Raw genomic sequence first — 18,940 nt, forward strand, 5'->3', positions numbered from 1 at the left:
GCTGATGAAAACATTATGCAGCATGCCTATAATCTGTGAGCCAGTTCAAGTGTTTCAGCATGTTTTATGTTACGTAACACTACTAGCGACTATAACACTTTAACGTAGTGATTTTCTTGAAAATCCACCTGTACTGGATCACAGAACATAGGCATGCTGCATATCATTTTAATCTGCAGAAGCAGATTGTTCTAATAAGATGCATTTTAGGGTAAAAAGATGCATTAAAATATGCACAATGCTACCAAGTCACACAGCACTCCTATGACCTTAGACTCAAAACATTTCTCTCAACATCCTATCACTTGACATTTCTGCTATACAGTAGACATTGTAGTGTACACATAACAGGGGGCAAGTTTCACATAATGAGAGATCATGTTAGGATCAATACTTTAAAAATACACTTCTTTGTACTTACCTTCTCCATTCCTCTCTTTGTATGGCCACCCAAGTTCCTAAACCACCTCCCCCCACAATCACACAATAACTATTCATCTGCATTGAGCTCATTATATGGCTCACCAACACCCCACCTTCTTTTGCTTCTGTTCAATGCTGCCGCATGCTGAGCCTGCTATTGATACTGTACACATTGTCTGCTTTAATTGCATACTTCACATCACATACACAACAGGTGAAGCTCTCCACATGGACAGACTGTGTAGGCTAGTGGGTATGGTCTGTACATTGAGGTTTGGGGTTCGAATCATGGAAGGGGAGTTTTTTTTCCTTTTCTTTTTAATCTTTATTATTAGATAAAAAAAAAATCACTTGGTGGTGTGTTTCAATTCTGTTATGGCATGGTGTGACTCAGTAGCGCGTGCATTTTTATGCATCTTTTTACCTTCAAATGCATCTGAATCAAACAGCAAATCAATTTGATAGCACAAGCAGCTTTTGCTGATGAAAACAATATGCAGCATGTCTATAATCTGTGAGCCAGTTCTGGTGTTTCTGCATGTTTTATGTTACATAACACTAAAAGCGACTATAACACTTTAACATAGTGATTTTCTTGAAAATACACCTGTACTGGATCACAGAACATAGGCATCCTGCATATCATTTTAATCTGCAGAAGCAGATTGTTCTAATAAGATGCATATTAGAGTAAAAAGATGCTTTAAAATATGAACGATGCTACCAAGTCACACAGCACTCCTATGACCTTAGACTCAAAACATTTCTCTCAACTTCCTATCACTTGACATTTCTGCTATACAGTAGACATTGTATTGTACACATAACGGGGGGCAAGTTTCACATAATGAGAGATCATGTTAGGTTCAATACTTTTAAAATACACTACTTTCTACTTCCCTTCTCCATTCCTCTCTTTGTATGGCCACCCAAGTTCCTAAACCACCTCCCCCCACCATCACACAATTACTATTCATCTGCATTGAGCTCATTATGTGGCTCACCAACACCCAACCTTCATTTGCTTCTATTCAATGCTGCCGCATGCTGAGCCTGCTATTGACACTGTACACATTGTCTGCTTTAATTGCATACTTCACATCACATACACAACAGGTGAAGCTCTCCACATGGGTAGACTGTGTAGGCTAGTATAGTAGGTATTGTCTGTGCTTTGTACCTTGAGGGTTGGGGTTCGAATCATGGAAGAGGAGTTTTTTTTCCTTTGCTTTTTAATCTTTATTATTAGATTAAAAATAAATCACTTGGTGGTGTGTGTCAATTCTGTTATGGCATGGTGTGACTCAGTAGTGCTAGCATTTTTGTGCATCTTTTTACCTTCAAATGCATCTTAATCATACAGCAAATCAATTTGATAGCACAAGCAGCTTTTGCTGATGAAAACAATATGCAGCATTCCTATAATCTGTGAGCCAGTTCAAGTGTTTCAGCATGTTTTATGTTACGTAACACTAATAGCGACTATAACACTTTAACGTAGTGATTTTCTAGAAAATACACCTGTACTGGATCACAGAACATAGACATGCTGCATATCATTTTAATCTGCAGAAGCAGATTGTTCTAATAAGATGCATTTTAGGGTAAAAAAATGCATTAAAATATGCACAATGCTACCAAGTCACACAGCACTCCTATGACCTTAGACTCAAAACATTTCTCTCAACATCCTATCACTTGACATTTCTGCTATACAGTAGACATTGTATTGTACACATAACAAGGGGCAAGTTTCACATAATGAGAGATCATGTTAGGTTCAATACTTTTAAAATACACTACTTTCTACTTCCCTTCTCCATTCCTCTCTTTGTATGGCCACCCAAGTTCCTAAACCACCTCCCCCCACCATCACACAATTACTATTCATCTGCATTGAGCTCATTATATGGCTCACCAACACCCAACCTTCTTTTGCTTCTATTCAATGCTGCCGCATGCTGAGCCTGCTATTGACACTGTACACATTGTCTGCTTTAATTGCATACTTCACATCACATACACAACAGGAGAAGCTCTCCTCATGGGCAGACTGTGTAGGCTAGTGGGTAAGGTCTGTACTTTGTACATTGAGGGTTGGGGTTTGAATCATGGAAGGGGAGTTTTTTTTCCATTTCTTTTTAATCTTTATTATTAGATTAAAAATAAATCACTTGGTGGTGTGTGTCAATTCTGTTATGGCATGGTGTGACTCGGTAGCTCGAGCATTTTTATGCATCTTTTTACCTTCAAATGCATCTGAATCATACAGCAAATCATTTTGATAGCACAAGCAGCTTTTGCTGATGAAAACATTATGCAGCATGCCTATAATCTGTGAGCCAGTTCAAGTGTTTCAGCATGTTTTATGTTACGTAACACTACTAGCGACTATAACACTTTAACGTAGTGATTTTCTTGAAAATACACCTGTACTGGATCACAGAACATAGGCATGCTGCATATCATTTTAATCTGCAGAAGCATATTGTTCTAATAAGATGCATTTTAGGGTAAAAAGATGCATTAAAATATGCACTATGCTACCAAGTCACACAGCACTCCTATGACCTTAGACTCAAAACATTTCTCTCAACATCCTATCACTTGACATTTCTGCTATACAGTAGACATTGTAGTGTACACATAACAGGGGGCAAGTTTCACATAATGAGAGATCATGTTAGGATCAATACTTTAAAAATACACTTCTTTGTACTTACCTTCTCCATTCCTCTCTTTGTATGGCCACCCAAGTTCCTAAACCACCTCCCCCCACAATCACACAATAACTATTCATCTGCATTGAGCTCATTATATGGCTCACCAACACCCCACCTTCTTTTGCTTCTGTTCAATGCTGCCGCATGCTGAGCCTGCTATTGATACTGTACACATTGTCTGCTTTAATTGCATAATTCACATCACATACACAACAGGTGAAGCTCTCCACATGGACAGACTGTGTAGGCTAGTGGGTATGGTCTGTACATTGAGGTTTGGGGTTCGAATCATGGAAGGGGAGTTTTTTTTCCTTTTCTTTTTAATCTTTATTATTAGATAAAAAAAAAATCACTTGGTGGTGTGTTTCAATTCTGTTATGGCATGGTGTGACTCAGTAGCGCGTGCATTTTTATGCATCTTTTTACCTTCAAATGCATCTGAATCAAACAGCAAATCAATTTGATAGCACAAGCAGCTTTTGCTGATGAAAACAATATGCAGCATGTCTATAATCTGTGAGCCAGTTCTGGTGTTTCTGCATGTTTTATGTTACATAACACTAAAAGCGACTATAACACTTTAACATAGTGATTTTCTTGAAAATACACCTGTACTGGATCACAGAACATAGGCATCCTGCATATCATTTTAATCTGCAGAAGCAGATTGTTCTAATAAGATGCATATTAGAGTAAAAAGATGCTTTAAAATATGAACGATGCTACCAAGTCACACAGCACTCCTATGACCTTAGACTCAAAACATTTCTCTCAACTTCCTATCACTTGACATTTCTGCTATACAGTAGACATTGTATTGTACACATAACGGGGGGCAAGTTTCACATAATGAGAGATCATGTTAGGTTCAATACTTTTAAAATACACTACTTTCTACTTCCCTTCTCCATTCCTCTCTTTGTATGGCCACCCAAGTTCCTAAACCACCTCCCCCCACCATCACACAATTACTATTCATCTGCATTGAGCTCATTATGTGGCTCACCAACACCCAACCTTCATTTGCTTCTATTCAATGCTGCCGCATGCTGAGCCTGCTATTGACACTGTACACATTGTCTGCTTTAATTGCATACTTCACATCACATACACAGCAGGTGAAGCTCTCCACATGGGTAGACTGTGTAGGCTAGTATAGTAGGTATTGTCTGTGCTTTGTACCTTGAGGGTTGGGGTTCGAATCATGGAAGAGGAGTTTTTTTTCCTTTGCTTTTTAATCTTTATTATTAGATTAAAAATAAATCACTTGGTGGTGTGTGTCAATTCTGTTATGGCATGGTGTGACTCAGTAGTGCTAGCATTTTTGTGCATCTTTTTACCTTCAAATGCATCTTAATCATACAGCAAATCAATTTGATAGCACAAGCAGCTTTTGCTGATGAAAACAATATGCAGCATTCCTATAATCTGTGAGCCAGTTCAAGTGTTTCAGCATGTTTTATGTTACGTAACACTAATAGCGACTATAACACTTTAACGTAGTGATTTTCTAGAAAATACACCTGTACTGGATCACAGAACATAGACATGCTGCATATCATTTTAATCTGCAGAAGCAGATTGTTCTAATAAGATGCATTTTAGGGTAAAAAAATGCATTAAAATATGCACAATGCTACCAAGTCACACAGCACTCCTATGACCTTAGACTCAAAACATTTCTCTCAACATCCTATCACTTGACATTTCTGCTATACAGTAGACATTGTATTGTACACATAACAAGGGGCAAGTTTCACATAATGAGAGATCATGTTAGGTTCAATACTTTTAAAATACACTACTTTCTACTTCCCTTCTCCATTCCTCTCTTTGTATGGCCACCCAAGTTCCTAAACCAACTCCCCCCACCATCACACAATTACTATTCATCTGCATTGAGCTCATTATATGGCTCACCAACACCCAACCTTCTTTTGCTTCTATTCAATGCTGCCGCATGCTGAGCCTGCTATTGACACTGTACACATTGTCTGCTTTAATTGCATACTTCACATCACATACACAACAGGAGAAGCTCTCCTCATGGGCAGACTGTGTAGGCTAGTGGGTAAGGTCTGTACTTTGTACATTGAGGGTTGGGGTTTGAATCATGGAAGGGGAGTTTTTTTTCCATTTCTTTTTAATCTTTATTATTAGATTAAAAATAAATCACTTGGTGGTGTGTGTCAATTCTGTTATGGCATGGTGTGACTCGGTAGCGCGAGCATTTTTATGCATCTTTTTACCTTCAAATGCATCTGAATCATACAGCAAATCATTTTGATAGCACAAGCAGCTTTTGCTGATGAAAACATTATGCAGCATGCCTATAATCTGTGAGCCAGTTCAAGTGTTTCAGCATGTTTTATGTTACGTAACACTACTAGCGACTATAACACTTTAACGTAGTGATTTTCTTGAAAATACACCTGTACTGGATCACAGAACATAGGCATGCTGCATATCATTTTAATCTGCAGAAGCATATTGTTCTAATAAGATGCATTTTAGGGTAAAAAGATGCATTAAAATATGCACAATGCTACCAAGTCACACAGCACTCCTATGACCTTAGACTCAAAACATTTCTCTCAACATCCTATCACTTGACATTTCTGCTATACAGTAGACATTGTAGTGTACACATAACAGGGGGCAAGTTTCACATAATGAGAGATCATGTTAGGATCAATACTTTAAAAATACACTTCTTTGTACTTACCTTCTCCATTCCTCTCTTTGTATGGCCACCCAAGTTCCTAAACCACCTCCCCCCACAATCACACAATAACTATTCATCTGCATTGAGCTCATTATATGGCTCACCAACACCCCACCTTCTTTTGCTTCTGTTCAATGCTGCCGCATGCTGAGCCTGCTATTGATACTGTACACATTGTCTGCTTTAATTGCATAATTCACATCACATACACAACAGGTGAAGCTCTCCACATGGACAGACTGTGTAGGCTAGTGGGTATGGTCTGTACATTGAGGTTTGGGGTTCGAATCATGGAAGGGGAGTTTTTTTTCCTTTTCTTTTTAATCTTTATTATTAGATAAAAATAAAATCACTTGGTGGTGTGTTTCAATTCTGTTATGGCATGGTGTGACTCAGTAGCGCATGCATTTTTATGCATCTTTTTACCTTCAAATGCATCTGAATCAAACAGCAAATCAATTTGATAGCACAAGCAGCTTTTGCTGATGAAAACAATATGCAGCATGTCTATAATCTGTGAGCCAGTTCTGGTGTTTCTGCATGTTTTATGTTACATAACACTAAAAGCGACTATAACACTTTAACATAGTGATTTTCTTGAAAATACACCTGTACTGGATCACAGAACATAGGCATCCTGCATATCATTTTAATCTGCAGAAGCAGATTGTTCTAATAAGATGCATATTAGAGTAAAAAGATGCTTTAAAATATGAACGATGCTACCAAGTCACACAGCACTCCTATGACCTTAGACTCAAAACATTTCTCTCAACTTCCTATCACTTGACATTTCTGCTATACAGTAGACATTGTATTGTACACATAACGGGGGGCAAGTTTCACATAATGAGAGATCATGTTAGGTTCAATACTTTTAAAATACACTACTTTCTACTTCCCTTCTCCATTCCTCTCTTTGTATGGCCACCCAAGTTCCTAAACCACCTCCCCCCACCATCACACAATTACTATTCATCTGCATTGAGCTCATTATATGGCTCACCAACACCACACCTTCTTTTGCTTATATTCAATGCTGCTGCATGCTGAGCCTGTTATTGACAGTGTACACATTGTCTGCTTTAATTGCATACTTCACATCACATACACAACAGGTGAAGCTCTCCACATGGACAGACTGTGTAGGCTAGTGGGTATGGTCTGTACATTGTACATTGAGGTTTGGGCTTCGAATCATGGAAGGGGAGTTTTTTTTCCTTTTCTTTTTAATCTTTATTATTAGATTTAAAATAAATCACTTGGTGGTGTGTGTCAATTCTGTTATGGCATGGTGTGACTCAGTAGCGCGAGCATTATTTATGCATCTTTTAACCTTCAAATGCATCTGAATCATACAGCAAATCAATTTGACAGCACAAGCAGCTTTTGCTGATGAAAACAATATGCAGCATGTCTATAATCTGTGAGACAGTCATGTTTTTCTGAATGTTTTATGTTACATAACACTAAAAGCGACTATAACACTTTACCATAGTGATTTTCTTGAAAATACACCTTTACTGGATCACAGAACATAGGCATCCTGCATATCATTTTAATCTGCAGAAGCAGTTTGTTCTAATAAGCTGCATATTAGGGTAAAAAGATGCATTAAAATATGAACGATGCTACCAAGTCACACAGCACTCCTATGACCTTAGACTCAAAACATTTCTCTCAACATCCTATCACTTGACATTTCTGCTAAACAGTAGACATTGTATTGTACACATAACAGGGGGCAAGTTTCACATAATGAGAGATCATGTTAGGTTCAATACTTTTAAAATACACTACATTCTACTTCCCTTCTCCATTCCTCTCTTTGTATGGCCACCCAAGTTCCTAAACCACCTCCCCCCACCATCACACAATTACTATTCATCTGCATTGAGCTCATTATATGGCTTACCAACACCCCTCATTCTTTTGCTTATATTCAATGCTGCCGCATGCTGAGCCTGCTGTTGACACTGTACACATTGTCTGCTTTAATTGCATACTTCACATCACATACACAACAGGTGAAGCTCTCCACGTGGGTAGACTGTGTAGGCTAGTAGGTATTGTCTGTGCTTTGTACCTTGAGGGTTGGGGTTCGAATCATGGAAGAGGAGTTTTTTTTCCTTTGCTTTTTAATCTTTATTATTAGATTAAAAACAAAATAACTTGGTGGTGTGTGTCAATTCTGTTATGGCATGGTGTGACTCAGTAGTGCTAGCATTTTTGTGCATCTTTTTACCTTTAAATGTATCTTAATCAAACAGCAAATCAATTTGATAGCACAAGCAGCTTTTGCTGATGATAACAATATGCAGCATTCCTATAATCTGTGAGCCAGTTCAAGTGTTTCAGCATGTTTTATGTTAAGTAACACTAATAGCGACTATAACACTTTAACGTAGTGATTTTCTAGAAAATACACCTGTACTGGATCACAGAACATAGGCATGCTGCATATCATTTTAATCTGCAGAAGCAGATTGTTCTAATAAGATGCATTTTAGGGTAAAAAAAATGCATTAAAATATGCACAATGCTACCAAGTCACACAGCACTCCTATGACCTTAGACTCAAAACATTTCTCTCAACATCCTATCACTTGACATTTCTGCTGTACAGTAGACATTGTATTGTATACATAACAGGGGGCAAGTTTCACATAATGAGAGATCATGTTAGGTTCAATACTTTTAAAATACACTACTTTCTACTTCCCTTCTCCATTCCTCTCTTTGTATGGCCACCCAAGTTCCTAAACCACCTCCCCCCACCATCACACAATTACTATTCATCTGCATTGAGCTCATTATATGGCTCACCAACACCCAACCTTCATTTGCTTCTATTCAATGCTGCCGCATGCTGAGCCTGCTATTGACACTGTACACATTGTCTGCTTTAATTGCATACTTCACATCACATACACAACAGGTGAAGCTCTCCACATGGGTAGACTGTGTAGGCTAGTATAGTAGGTATTGTCTGTGCTTTGTACCTTGAGGGTTGGGGTTCGAATCATGGAAGAGGAGTTTTTTTTCCTTTGCTTTTTAATCTTTATTATTAGATTAAAAATAAATCACTTGGTGGTGTGTGTCAATTCTGTTATGGCATGGTGTGACTCAGTAGTGCTAGCATTTTTGGGCATCTTTTTACCTTCAAATGCATCTTAATCATACAGCAAATCAATTTGATAGCACAAGCAGCTTTTGCTGATGAAAACAATATGCAGCATTCCTATAATCTGTGAGCCAGTTCAAGTGTTTCAGCATGTTTTATGTTACGTAACACTAATAGCGACTATAACACTTTAACGTAGTGATTTTCTAGAAAATACACCTGTACTGGATCACAGAACATAGACATGCTGCATATCATTTTAATCTGCAGAAGCAGATTGTTCTAATAAGATGCATTTTAGGGTAAAAAAATGCATTAAAATATGCACAATGCTACCAAGTCACACAGCACTCCTATGACCTTAGACTCAAAACATTTCTCTCAACATCCTATCACTTGACATTTCTGCTATACAGTAGACATTGTATTGTACACATAACAAGGGGCAAGTTTCACATAATGAGAGATCATGTTAGGTTCAATACTTTTAAAATACACTACTTTCTACTTCCCTTCTCCATTCCTCTCTTTGTATGGCCACCCAAGTTCCTAAACCACCTCCCCCAACCATCACACAATTACTATTCATCTGCATTGAGCTCATTATATGGCTCACCAACACCCAACCTTCTTTTGCTTCTATTCAATGCTGCCGCATGCTGAGCCTGCTATTGACACTGTACACATTGTCTGCTTTAATTGCATACTTCACATCACATACACAACAGGAGAAGCTCTCCTCATGGGCAGACTGTGTAGGCTAGTGGGTAAGGTCTGTACTTTGTACATTGAGGGTTGGGGTTCGAATCATGGAAGGGGAGTTTTTTTTCCATTTCTTTTTAATCTTTATTATTAGATTAAAAATAAATCACTTGGTGGTGTGTGTCAATTCTGTTATGGCATGGTGTGACTCGGTAGCGTGAGCATTTTTATGCATCTTTTTACCTTCAAATGCATCTGAATCATACAGCAAATCATTTTGATAGCACAAGCAGCTTTTGCTGATGAAAACATTATGCAGCATGCCTATAATCTGTGAGCCAGTTCAAGTGTTTCAGCATGTTTTATGTTACGTAACACTACTAGCGACTATAACACTTTAACGTAGTGATTTTCTTGAAAATACACCTGTACTGGATCACAGAACATAGGCATGCTGCATATCATTTTAATCTGCAGAAGCAGATTGTTCTAATAAGATGCATTTTAGGGTAAAAAGATGCATTAAAATATGCACAATGCTACCAAGTCACACAGCACTCCTATGACCTTAGACTCAAAACATTTCTCTCAACATCCTATCACTTGACATTTCTGCTATACAGTAGACATTGTAGTGTACACATAACAGGGGGCAAGTTTCACATAATGAGAGATCATGTTAGGATCAATACTTTAAAAATACACTTCTTTGTACTTACCTTCTCCATTCCTCTCTTTGTATGGCCACCCAAATTCCTAAACCACCTCCCCCCACAATCACACAATAACTATTCATCTGCATTGAGCTCATTATATGGCTCACCAACACCCCACCTTCTTTTGCTTCTGTTCAATGCTGCCGCATGCTGAGCCTGCTATTGACAGTGTACACATTGTCTGCTTTAATTGCATACTTCACATCACATACACAACAGGTGAAGCTCTCCACATGGACAGACTGTGTAGGCTAGTGCGCATGGTCTGTACATTGAGGTTTGGGGTTCGAATCATGGAAGGGGAGTTTTTTTTCCTTTTCTTTTTAATCTTTATTATTAGATTAAAAAAAAATCACTTGGTGGTGTGTTTCAATTCTGTTATGGCATGGTGTGACTCAGTAGCGCGTGCATTTTTATGCATCTTTTTACCTTCAAATGCATCTGAATCAAACAGCAAATCAATTTGATAGCACAAGCAGCTTTTGCTGATGAAAACAATATGCAGCATGTCTATAATCTGTGAGCCAGTTCTGGTGTTTCTGCATGTTTTATGTTACATAACACTAAAAGCGACTATAACACTTTACCATAGTGATTTTCTTGAAAATACACCTGTACTGGATCACAGAACATAGGCATCCTGCATATCATTTTAATCTGCAGAAGCAGTTTGTTCTAATAAGCTGCATATTAGGGTAAAAAGATGCATTAAAATATGAACGATGCTACCAAGTCACACAGCACTCCTTTGACCTTAGACTCAAAACATTTCTCTCAACATCCTATCACTTGACATTTCTGCTAAACAGTAGACATTGTATTGTACACATAACAGGGGGAAAGTTTCACATAATGAGAGATCATGTTAGGTTCAATACTTTTAAAATACACTACATTCTACTTCCCTTCTCCATTCCTCTCTTTGTATGGCCACCCAAGTTCCTAAACCACCTCCCCCCACCATCACACAATTACTATTCATCTGCATTGAGCTCATTATATGGCTTACCAACACCCCTCATTCTTTTGCTTATATTCAATGCTGCCGCATGCTGAGCCTGCTGTTGACACTGTACACATTGTCTGCTTTAATTGCATACTTCACATCACATACACAACAGGTGAAGCTCTCCACATGGGTAGACTGTGTAGGCTAGTAGGTATTGTCTGTGCTTTGTACCTTGAGGGTTGGGGTTCGAATCATGGAAGAGGAGTTTTTTTTCCTTTGCTTTTTAATCTTTATTATTAGATTAAAAATAAATCACTTGGTGGTGTGTGTCAATTCTGTTATGGCATGGTGTGACTCAGTAGTGCTAGCATTTTTGTGCATCTTTTTACCTTCAAATGCATCTTAATCATACAGCAAATCAATTTGATAGCACAAGCAGCTTTTGCTGATGAAAACAATATGCAGCATTCCTATAATCTGTGAGCCAGTTCAAGTGTTTCAGCATGTTTTATGTTACGTAACACTAATAGCGACTATAACACTTTAACGTAGTGATTTTCTAGAAAATACACCTGTACTGGATCACAGAACATAGACTTGCTGCATATCATTTTAATCTGCAGAAGCAGATTGTTCTAATAAGATGCATTTTAGGGTAAAAAAATGCATTAAAATATGCACAATGCTACCAAGTCACACAGCACTCCTATGACCTTAGACTCAAAACATTTCTCTCAACATCCTATCACTTGACATTTCTGCTATACAGTAGACATTGTATTGTACACATAACAAGGGGCAAGTTTCACATAATGAGAGATCATGTTAGGTTCAATACTTTTAAAATACACTACTTTCTACTTCCCTTCTCCATTCCTCTCTTTGTATGGCCACCCAAGTTCCTAAACCACCTCCCCCCACCATCACACAATTACTATTCATCTGCATTGAGCTCATTATATGGCTCACCAACACCCAACCTTCTTTTGCTTCTATTCAATGCTGCCGCATGCTGAGCCTGCTATTGACACTGTACACATTGTCTGCTTTAATTGCATACTTCACATCACATACACAACAGGAGAAGCTCTCCTCATGGGCAGACTGTGTAGGCTAGTGGGTAAGGTCTGTACTTTGTACATTGAGGGTTGGGGTTCGAATCATGGAAGGGGAGTTTTTTTTTCCATTTCTTTTTAATCTTTATTATTAGATTAAAAATAAATCACTTGGTGGTGTGTGTCAATTCTGTTATGGCATGGTGTGACTCGGTAGCGCGAGCATTTTTATGCATCTTTTTACCTTCAAATGCATCTGAATCATACAGCAAATCATTTTGATAGCACAAGCAGCTTTTGCTGATGAAAACATTATGCAGCATGCCTATAATCTGTGAGCCAGTTCAAGTGTTTCAGCATGTTTTATGTTACGTAACACTACTAGCGACTATAACACTTTAACGTAGTGATTTTCTTGAAAATACACCTGTACTGGATCACAGAACATAGGCATGCTGCATATCATTTTAATCTGCAGAAGCATATTGTTCTAATAAGATGCATTTTAGGGTAAAAAGATGCATTAAAATATGCACAATGCTACCAAGTCACACAGCACTCCTATGACCTTAGACTCAAAACATTTCTCTCAACATCCTATCACTTGACATTTCTGCTATACAGTAGACATTGTAGTGTACACATAACAGGGGGCAAGTTTCACATAATGAGAGATCATGTTAGGTTCAATACTTTTAAAATACACTACATTCTACTTCCCTTCTCCATTCCTCTCTTTGTATGGCCACCCAAGTTCCTAAACCACCTCCCCCCACCATCACACAATTACTATTCATCTGCATTGAGCTCATTATATGGCTTACCAACACCCCTCATTCTTTTGCTTATATTCAATGCTGCCGCATGCTGAGCCTGCTGTTGACACTGTACACATTGTCTGCTTTAATTGCATACTTCACATCACATACACAACAGGTGAAGCTCTCCACATGGGTAGACTGTGTAGGCTAGTAGGTATTGTCTGTGCTTTGTACCTTGAGGGTTGGGGTTCGAATCATGGAAGAGGAGTTTTTTTTCCTTTGCTTTTTAATCTTTATTATTAGATTAAAAATAAATCACTTGGTGGTGTGTGTCAATTCTGTTATGGCATGGTGTGACTCAGTAGTGCTAGCATTTTTGTGCATCTTTTTACCTTCAAATGCATCTTAATCATACAGCAAATCAATTTGATAGCACAAGCAGCTTTTGCTGATGAAAACAATATGCAGCATTCCTATAATCTGTGAGCCAGTTCAAGTGTTTCAGCATGTTTTATGTTACGTAACACTAATAGCGACTATAACACTTTAACGTAGTGATTTTCTAGAAAATACACCTGTACTGGATCACAGAACATAGACTTGCTGCATATCATTTTAATCTGCAGAAGCAGATTGTTCTAATAAGATGCATTTTAGGGTAAAAAAATGCATTAAAATATGCACAATGCTACCAAGTCACACAGCACTCCTATGACCTTAGACTCAAAACATTTCTCTCAACATCCTATCACTTGACATTTCTGCTATACAGTAGACATTGTATTGTACACATAACAAGGGGCAAGTTTCACATAATGAGAGATCATGTTAGGTTCAATACTTTTAAAATACACTACTTTCTACTTCCCTTCTCCATTCCTCTCTTTGTATGGCCACCCAAGTTCCTAAACCACCTCCCCCCACCATCACACAATTACTATTCATCTGCATTGAGCTCATTATATGGCTCACCAACACCCAACCTTCTTTTGCTTCTATTCAATGCTGCCGCATGCTGAGCCTGCTATTGACACTGTACACATTGTCTGCTTTAATTGCATACTTCACATCACATACACAACAGGAGAAGCTCTCCTCATGGGCAGACTGTGTAGGCTAGTGGGTAAGGTCTGTACTTTGTACATTGAGGGTTGGGGTTCGAATCATGGAAGGGGAGTTTTTTTTTCCATTTCTTTTTAATCTTTATTATTAGATTAAAAATAAATCACTTGGTGGTGTGTGTCAATTCTGTTATGGCATGGTGTGACTCGGTAGCGCGAGCATTTTTATGCATCTTTTTACCTTCAAATGCATCTGAATCATACAGCAAATCATTTTGATAGCACAAGCAGCTTTTGCTGATGAAAACATTATGCAGCATGCCTATAATCTGTGAGCCAGTTCAAGTGTTTCAGCATGTTTTATGTTACGTAACACTACTAGCGACTATAACACTTTAACGTAGTGATTTTCTTGAAAATACACCTGTACTGGATCACAGAACATAGGCATGCTGCATATCATTTTAATCTGCAGAAGCATATTGTTCTAATAAGATGCATTTTAGGGTAAAAAGATGCATTAAAATATGCACAATGCTACCAAGTCACACAGCACTCCTATGACCTTAGACTCAAAACATTTCTCTCAACATCCTATCACTTGACATTTCTGCTATACAGTAGACATTGTAGTGTACACATAACAGGGGGCAAGTTTCACATAATGAGAGATCATGTTAGGATCAATACTTTAAAAATACACTTCTTTGTACTTACCTTCTCCATTCCTCTCTTTGTATGGCCACCCAAATTCCTAAACCACCTCCCCCCACAATCACACAATAACTATTCATCTGCATTGAGCTCATTATATGGCTCACCAACACCCCACCTTCTTTTGCTTCTGTTCAATGCTGCCGCATGCTGAGCCTGCTATTGACAGTGTACACATTGTCTGCTTTAATTGCATACTTCACATCACATACACAACAGGTGAAGCTCTCCACATGGACAGACTGTGTAGGCTAGTGGGCATGGTCTGTACATTGAGGTTTGGGGTTCGAATCATGGAAGGGGAGTTTTTTTTCCTTTTCTTTTTAATCTTTATTATTAGATTAAAAAAAAATCACTTGGTGGTGTGTTTCAATTCTGTTATGGCATGGTGTGACTCAGTAGCGCGTGCATTTTTATGCATCTTTTTACCTTCAAATGCATCTGAATCAAACAGCAAATCAATTTGATAGCACAAGCAGCTTTTGCTGATGAAAACAATATGCAGCATGTCTATAATCTGTGAGCCAGTTCTGGTGTTTCTGCATGTTTTATGTTACATAACACTAAAAGCGACTATAACACTTTACCATAGTGATTTTCTTGAAAATACACCTGTACTGGATCACAGAACATAGGCATCCTGCATATCATTTTAATCTGCAGAAGCAGTTTGTTCTAATAAGCTGCATATTAGGGTAAAAAGATGCATTAAAATATGAACGATGCTACCAAGTCACACAGCACTCCTATGACCTTAGACTCAAAACATTTCTCTCAACATCCTATCACTTGACATTTCTGCTAAACAGTAGACATTGTATTGTACACATAACAGGGGGCAAGTTTCACATAATGAGAGATCATGTTAGGTTCAATACTTTTAAAATACACTACATTCTACTTCCCTTCTCCATTCCTCTCTTTGTATGGCCACCCAAGTTCCTAAACCACCTCCCCCCACCATCACACAATTACTATTCATCTGCATTGAGCTCATTATATGGCTTACCAACACCCCTCATTCTTTTGCTTCTATTCAATGCTGCCGCATGCTGAGCCTGCTGTTGACACTGTACACATTGTCTGCTTTAATTGCATACTTCACATCACATACACAACAGGTGAAGCTCTCCACATGGGTAGACTGTGTAGGCTAGTAGGTATTGTCTGTGCTTTGTACCTTGAGGGTTGGGGTTCGAATCATGGAAGAGGAGTTTTTTTTCCTTTGCTTTTTAATCTTTATTATTAGATTAAAAATAAATCACTTGGTGGTGTGTGTCAATTCTGTTATGGCATGGTGTGACTCAGTAGTGCTAGCATTTTTGTGCATCTTTTTACCTTCAAATGCATCTTAATCATACAGCAAATCAATTTGATAGCACAAGCAGCTTTTGCTGATGAAAACAATATGCAGCATTCCTATAATCTGTGAGCCAGTTCAAGTGTTTCAGCATGTTTTATGTTACGTAACACTAATAGCGACTATAACACTTTAACGTAGTGATTTTCTAGAAAATACACCTGTACTGGATCACAGAACATAGACTTGCTGCATATCATTTTAATCTGCAGAAGCAGATTGTTCTAATAAGATGCATTTTAGGGTAAAAAAATGCATTAAAATATGCACAATGCTACCAAGTCACACAGCACTCCTATGACCTTAGACTCAAAACATTTCTCTCAACATCCTATCACTTGACATTTCTGCTATACAGTAGACATTGTATTGTACACATAACAAGGGGCAAGTTTCACATAATGAGAGATCATGTTAGGTTCAATACTTTTAAAATACACTACTTTCTACTTCCCTTCTCCATTCCTCTCTTTGTATGGCCACCCAAGTTCCTAAACCACCTCCCCCCACCATCACACAATTACTATTCATCTGCATTGAGCTCATTATATGGCTCACCAACACGCAACCTTCTTTTGCTTCTATTCAATGCTGCCGCATGCTGAGCCTGCTATTGACACTGTACACATTGTCTGCTTTAATTGCATACTTCACATCACATACACAACAGGAGAAGCTCTCCTCATGGGCAGACTGTGTAGGCTAGTGGGTAAGGTCTGTACTTTGTACATTGAGGGTTGGGGTTCGAATCATGGAAGGGGAGTTTTTTTTCCATTTCTTTTTAATCTTTATTATTAGATTAAAAATAAATCACTTGGTGGTGTGTGTCAATTCTGTTATGGCATGGTGTGACTCGGTAGCGCGAGCATTTTTATGCATCTTTTTACCTTCAAATGCATCTGAATCATACAGCAAATCATTTTGATAGCACAAGCAGCTTTTGCTGATGAAAACATTATGCAGCATGCCTATAATCTGTGAGCCAGTTCAAGTGTTTCAGCATGTTTTATGTTACGTAACACTACTAGCGACTATAACACTTTAACGTAGTGATTTTCTTGAAAATACACCTGTACTGGATCACAGAACATAGGCATGCTGCATATCATTTTAATCTGCAGAAGCATATTGTTCTAATAAGATGCATTTTAGGGTAAAAAGATGCATTAAAATATGCACAATGCTACCAAGTCACACAGCACTCCTATGACCTTAGACTCAAAACATTTCTCTCAACATCCTATCACTTGACATTTCTGCTATACAGTAGACATTGTAGTGTACACATAACAGGGGGCAAGTTTCACATAATGAGAGATCATGTTAGGATCAATACTTTAAAAATACACTTCTTTGTACTTACCTTCTCCATTCCTCTCTTTGTATGGCCACCCAAATTCCTAAACCACCTCCCCCCACAATCACACAATAACAATTCATCTGCATTGAGCTCATTATATGGCTCACCAACACCCCACCTTCTTTTGCTTCTGTTCAATGCTGCCGCATGCTGAGCCTGCTATTGACAGTGTACACATTGTCTGCTTTAATTGCATACTTCACATCACATACACAACAGGTGAAGCTCTCCACATGGACAGACTGTGTAGGCTAGTGGGCATGGTCTGTACATTGAGGTTTGGGGTTCGAATCATGGAAGGGGAGTTTTTTTTCCTTTTCTTTTTAATCTTTATTATTAGATTAAAAAAAAATCACTTGGTGGTGTGTTTCAATTCTGTTATGGCATGGTGTGACTCAGTAGCGCGTGCATTTTTATGCATCTTTTTACCTTCAAATGCATCTGAATCAAACAGCAAATCAATTTGATAGCACAAGCAGCTTTTGCTGATGAAAACAATATGCAGCATGTCTATAATCTGTGAGCCAGTTCTGGTGTTTCTGCATGTTTTATGTTACATAACACTAAAAGCGACTATAACACTTTACCATAGTGATTTTCTTGAAAATACACCTGTACTGGATCACAGAACATAGGCATCCTGCATATCATTTTAATCTGCAGAAGCAGTTTGTTCTAATAAGCTGCATATTAGGGTAAAAAGATGCATTAAAATATGAACGATGCTACCAAGTCACACAGCACTCCTATGACCTTAGACTCAAAACATTTCTCTCAACATCCTATCACTTGACATTTCTGCTAAACAGTAGACATTGTATTGTACACATAACAGGGGGCAAGTTTCACATAATGAGAGATCATGTTAGGTTCAATACTTTTAAAATACACTACATTCTACTTCCCTTCTCCATTCCTCTCTTTGTATGGCCACCCAAGTTCCTAAACCACCTCCCCCCACCATCACACAATTACTATTCATCTGCATTGAGCTCATTATATGGCTTACCAACACCCCTCATTCTTTTGCTTCTATTCAATGCTGCCGCATGCTGAGCCTGCTGTTGACACTGTACACATTGTCTGCTTTAATTGCATACTTCACATCACATACACAACAGGTGAAGCTCTCCACATGGACAGACTGTGTAGGCTAGTGGGTATGGTCTGTACATTGTACATTGAGGTTTGGGCTTCGAATCATGGAAGGGGAGTTTTTTTTCCTTTGCTTTTTAATCTTTATTATTAGATTTAAAATAAATCACTT

Source organism: Taudactylus pleione, unplaced genomic scaffold, assembly GCF_031769625.1.
Source record: "Taudactylus pleione unplaced genomic scaffold, aTauple2 ptg000399l, whole genome shotgun sequence".
Taxonomy (NCBI): Eukaryota; Metazoa; Chordata; class Amphibia; order Anura; family Myobatrachidae; genus Taudactylus; species Taudactylus pleione.